This window comes from Ornithorhynchus anatinus, chromosome 12, assembly GCF_004115215.2.
Source record: "Ornithorhynchus anatinus isolate Pmale09 chromosome 12, mOrnAna1.pri.v4, whole genome shotgun sequence".
NCBI lineage: Eukaryota > Metazoa > Chordata > Mammalia > Monotremata > Ornithorhynchidae > Ornithorhynchus > Ornithorhynchus anatinus.
In genome coordinates this window covers 55,042,465-55,048,280 of record NC_041739.1, presented here as the reverse complement: position 1 = coordinate 55,048,280, position 5,816 = coordinate 55,042,465, and positions in this window count along the sequence as shown.

Genomic DNA, 5,816 nt, shown 5'->3' with positions numbered 1-5,816 from the left:
TTTTTTTAGCTCTGACAGTAAGTCACTGGTTCATATTCAGCTTGAGTTCAGTGATGACCCCAAGACCATTTTCTGCTATTTCTGTGCCTAGCCAGTGTCTCCTCAGCCAGTATTTATTGTTGGAAACTTTGACCCTAGGCATACTTGCTTGAACTTGACCCCTAATGAATGCATCCCCACTTGGGCGTGGGGGGAATGTTTTTACAATTTGTTTAGACCATTTTGAATACTCTGCTTATCTTCCACCTTGTTATCCATCTTGGCTGTTTTAGCACCCCCTGAACATTTGATGAACTTGTTCTCAGTTCCTTCTTTCAAATCACTAAAGGTATTGGCTGGAAGTAGTTTTAGGACTGAACACTTTGGAACATCATTTGATAAAGCCTACCAGGTCTATGCTGAGTTGTTGATGACTCCTAAAATTGCTGTTCCCTATTCTAGTCAGTTTGCCTTTCCAACCTTGATCTCTTAGGGAAAGAAAGAATTGGGAGTCCAGGAAATAGATCAAAAGTGACTGGCTTCTAAGTTGTAAACTCATGGGCAGGGAATGTGTTTGTTATGTTATTCTGTTCTCTCCCAAGCACTTAGTACAGGGCTCTACACACAAGCGCTCAGTAAATACGATTGATTGATTTTCCCCATCTGTGATCAGCTTTCCCATCTCTCCTTCTGGGGTTTGAGGGACATTCTCTCCCATCTTCCCCTTTTGCCTAATTGGTTTTTTTTGTTGTTTTCTGTTCTGTTTCGTGGTAGGTGTATCTTCATCCCAGTTCTCGTTTCCAGTGTTAACTCTTGGTACTACTTTCTTGTAGTCTTTTTCTATGCTTGTCGCTTTCCCATTTGCCATGTGGAACAAATACCCTTCAGCTGAGCATTTTTGGTATCTCACACATCATCATTGAAATAAATAACTTTTTACTGAATGACTTTTGAGAAGTGTGGGTACGATTTGATCTCTGCCCAGGAATTTATATTATATGGAAAAGATGAGACAAATATATTTTTAAAAGCTGTGGATAAACATATAGGCTTAATTGCAAGTTGTAATAATAATAATGATTGATATTTGTAAAGCATTTACTATGTGCCAAACACTGTACTAAGCACTGGGGCAGGTACAAGGTATTAAGGTCATTCCTGGCCTGTTTCCTAAAAGGAGGCTCAGTCCAAGAGGGAGAAAAGGTATTTTAATCCCCATTTTACAGATAAGGAAACTGAGACAGAGGCACAAGAAGTGACTTGCCTAAGGTGACAAAGCAGGTAGCAGGCAGAGCTGGAATTAGAACCTAGATCCTCTGACTACCAACTGGAACTACTTGGAAAGGGAAATAGTTATATTTCAGGTTATGGCTTTGGGATTTAATGGGAGCAGTCGATGCATTTCTCTGAAGACTCTTGGAGATACCCTCTGTAGCACAACACTAGACATACTTCTCTGAGCTTAATTAATGGTTTCCTCTCTTAATAGCACTCATTAGCAATAGTAGGAGAGTCAAGATATGCTAGAGAAAGTGTCATCAAGCTACTACCCCAGGGAAAGGAACCTCCCATAATAAAAATTAAGTTCCTGCCTATACTTCAAGAGGTTGGAAGCACTCTGTAATACATTTTAATGGTGTTTGTTGCTTCTTAACCTCTGTTGATGATGCACAGCTCTGAGGAAGTGTTTTAAATAGTGTTTATTCCCGTCCACCCCCACCCACTTCATTTAAATAGACCTCCTTTGATCCAGCCCACTCTTTTGTATATGGAGGTGTAGGGAAGAGAAAGAGAATGAATATTGATACTCATTTTCTTCCTAATTCCATATTCATCCTCTTTTTGAGTGGTACCAAGCAGCCTGGTCACTTCAGAAAGATATTCTCATGCACTCAAGAGGTATAGATAGGAGCAAACTGGGAAAGGAATGCCAGCTGTTCAAAAATACCACTTTCTGGTAAAACTCTACTCTTTGCATAAAAAAAATGTTCTAAGGTACTTCAAAAATGGTGATGGAAGCTTTCTGTTCAGTAACAACTGGAAGTTAGAATGTATTCAATCATTTGATGAGTAGTGTTTATTGAGGATCTCATGACATGCAATACAGAGCACTGTACTAAACTCCTGGTACTAAGTTCTTGGAAGAGTTAACGTTAGCGTTCTCTCTGCCCTAAAAGGAGGAAGAATCTAGGGAGTAAACTCATCTATCAGGGCCAAGATAGTTCAGGAAGAACAGAAAAAAGGATTTTCCACCTAACTTTTTAAGGAAAACTCTCAGTTCGTGAGGGTTTTAGTTACACAGAATAGCATAATTTTGACGGTGACTTTTGTAAAAAAAAAAAAAAAAATTATTTGGCTGAGGAAGGTGTGGTTAATGAGTGAAGCATTGGGTTGCACTTCTCAACTCTGGGTATATTGTGTGCTGTGTGGAAGAGAATGAGATCGTTCCATTTTTAAAAACCAAAAAAACTTCAGCTCAGAGTTTAGGGCCGCCCCGGATTTATAGCAGTATTAATGATATTGTAAAAAACATAGGACCTTCTTTAGGTTTTCTTCCAGACTCTCAAATTGCAGACAGTTTCATCCCTCGTATCGACTTACTTTGGCTAAGTGATATTGTCTGATTTATCTACCTGCTGGCAGGGGTGAGCACTGAGTAACTATTCAGAGATGCCATCTTTAAATTTGTCTGGTTTTAGTAATCAGTCGTATTTAGTGAGCTCATACTGTGTGCAGGGCTCTGTATTAAGCGTTTGGGAGAGTACAACACAACTATATAGGAGACACATTCCCTGCACACAACAAGCTTACAGTCTTGGGGGGGGACAGACATTAATATAAATAAATAATGGATAGGTACATAAGCGCTGGGGGGGCGATGAATAAAGAGAGCTGGGGGGAAAAAGGAAATGAAGTTATAGGCAGTGAAAGCCTCTTGGAGGAGATGTGTCCTCAGTAAGGCTTTGAGATGGGGAGAGTCATTGTCAGATGTGAAGAGGGATGGCATTCCAGGCCAGAGGCAGGGGGTGGGCAAGAGGTCGGCAGTAAGCTGGGTGAGAGTGAGGTACGGTGAGTAGTTTGGCAAGAGAAGGTAAGTGTGCAGACTGCATTGTAGAGTAGCAAAGTGAGGTAGGGGGATGGTAATTAGGTCTTTAAAAGATGGTGAGGACTTATATAGTCAGTGGTGGTGACCATGTTGCTTTGGGAATCAGTCAATAGTCTCTGCTAATTCTGTTGAATTAGAATTCTTAGAACAGTGCTCTGCACAGAGTAAGCTCCCCAAAAATACCATTGATTGATAGAGCTCTTACTGTGTGCAGTGCACTGTACTAAGCACTTGGGAGACTACAGTACAACAAAGTTGATAGACATGTTCCCTGTAATGAAAGTCCTTCAAACCAGCTCCAAGTTCCAGGCTCTGTAAATTATTTCGGTAGAATGTGGTTTATCTCGTTACCACTCAGATTTTAGCTACTCCTATTTACATCTCTTTTCTTGGTCAGTAAACCGTTCCCAGTGACTGATTTTTGTGCTTCAGTTAAGGTTGCTCATTGCTCATGTGAACAAATGGGTGTGCCTTTCTTCCTAGAATTGGATAATGTAGGTAGATTAGGTACATTTTGGATCATTCTACAGATAAGCATAACTCTCTCTGTGAAACTGATAGAACTGATATATCGACTGTGTTTCCTCAGGTAATAAGTTGTTCAGGTTATTGGTCCCGAATGTGGATATAATCAGTCAATCAGTGGTATCTATTGAGTGCTTACTGTTTGCAGAGCACTGTACTAAGCACCTGAGAGAGTGTAATACAACAGAGTTGGTAGCAAAGTCTATGTGGAGTCAGTTAAATGCTGGTTATTCTTAATAAACAGCCACCTTTATTAATTAGAAAAACTCTGTTAGGTTATACTTATCATTTTTTTGTGTTCCACATAGATCAGTGGTCAACATTGAATTTTTATTCAATTTAACTTTTTCTCATTTAAAAATGATTTTGTACTGTTTTTAAGATTATTCTTATTTTGTCCCTAATATAAGGCAATGCATTTTGATGTTCTTTTCTTATATGGTGTATAATGTTCATAATACTTACAACTGAATGAATGAATGAACTGGCAGGTGTCACTGAAAATTTGTATCTGGATAACACATTGACCCAGAGATTTAACTGTTCACCTGTTTCATTTTCCTGTTTTTTGTCTGGATGAAACCCAGGCAGGTGGTGCCTTTTTCTCTCCTCCCATTATTCCTCTAAATGGCTTTTTTGGACAAGGTCTGGGTCTGATCCATTATTTTGTATATATCCTGGTCCTTAAGCAGAGATTACCATGAAGAGAGTGCTTAATAAATATCATAAACTCTTTGGAACCTTGTTGATAACATTCAAGTTATTTCCACATCTTTGTGGATTTCTTCTGGCTCAAACAGATGCAAGTTTTTAAAAGTCAAGTCCAGTTCTTAATATTTTTTAAATGGTATTTGTTGAGCACCTGCTCTGTGCCAGGCACTGTACCCAGTGCTGGGGTAGATACAAAGTTGGACATGTCCCACATGGAGCTGACAGTCTTAATCCCCATTTTGCAGGTGAGGTAACTGAGGCACAGAGAAGCGAATAGACTTGCCCAAAGCCACACAGACAAATGGCAAAACCGGGATTAGAATACAGGTTCTTCTGACTCCCCGGCCTGTGCTCTGTTGACTAGACAATGCTATCTCTCTATCTCAAAAAGAAGATAATTCATATAGTAATTGTGGTGTTTGTTAAGCACTTACCATGTGCCAGGTACCGTATTAAGTGCTGAGGTAGACACAGATAGATCAAGTTGGACACCGTCCCTATCTCATGTGGGGCTCACAGTCTCAATCCCCATTTTACAGATGAGGTAACCAAGATCCAGAGAAGTGTAGTGACTTGCCCAAGGTCACACAGCAGGCATTTGGCAGAGCTAGTATTAGAACCCAGGACCTTCTGAATCCCAGGCCCATGCTCTGTCACTTTGCCATGCTGCTTTCATGTCTAAAGTCAACCCAGCCCATATACTTCTTTTAGATTAATACTAGCAGAATTGCGGGGCTTCTCCTAGGGCTTGGGGATGGGAATGTGATCAGGTGCAGTCCTCCTTTCTCCTCACTTGCCGTGTCACCAACCCTTTTCAGCCTCATACGCACAGAGACACGCTCAGCAGCCCCGAGCTGGAGCCGGAGGAGTCCCACGGCCACGGTGGAAGGCAGGTGGACAGCTGGCTTTCACCTCGGCCATCTGGCCACCCCTTCTGGGAGGAACCCAGACCTGCCGTTGAGCGGAGCGACTGAATTCAGTTCACTCTAGACCTGGCGAAGCATCACCCACTCAGGGTTCATAGCAAGCGGCGGCAGCCTGCTTTGCCTGCTGGGCATGAATCCCCGTGATTACACACAAACGTTTCTGTTTTTATAAGCTGTTGTCTGAATCGCCAGTCAGCTAGTCAAATGTTTACAGATAAATAAGACCTATTTTTACATCTCCTCACCCACTGAAGGAGAACTGGCTGGATTAACCTTGCAAAATAGAGAGGAGAATAAGGTTTATGACCTCATTTAGCTGTGTATATGCGTATGTTTTTACTGAATATTCCTGCATTTACACACCTCCCGATCCTTTATATTTAAAGATGATGTTAAGATGTTGGTAAGATCCAGTGCATAGTACAGTGCCTGGCACATAGTAAGCACTTAAATGCCATAATTATTATTATTAATCATTATTATCCTATCCATGCAAGTGGGTAAGATTGAAAAGACCAGTGTGCAACTGACTTCGTATAGGTCCACTTCACGGCATGTGAGAATCGACT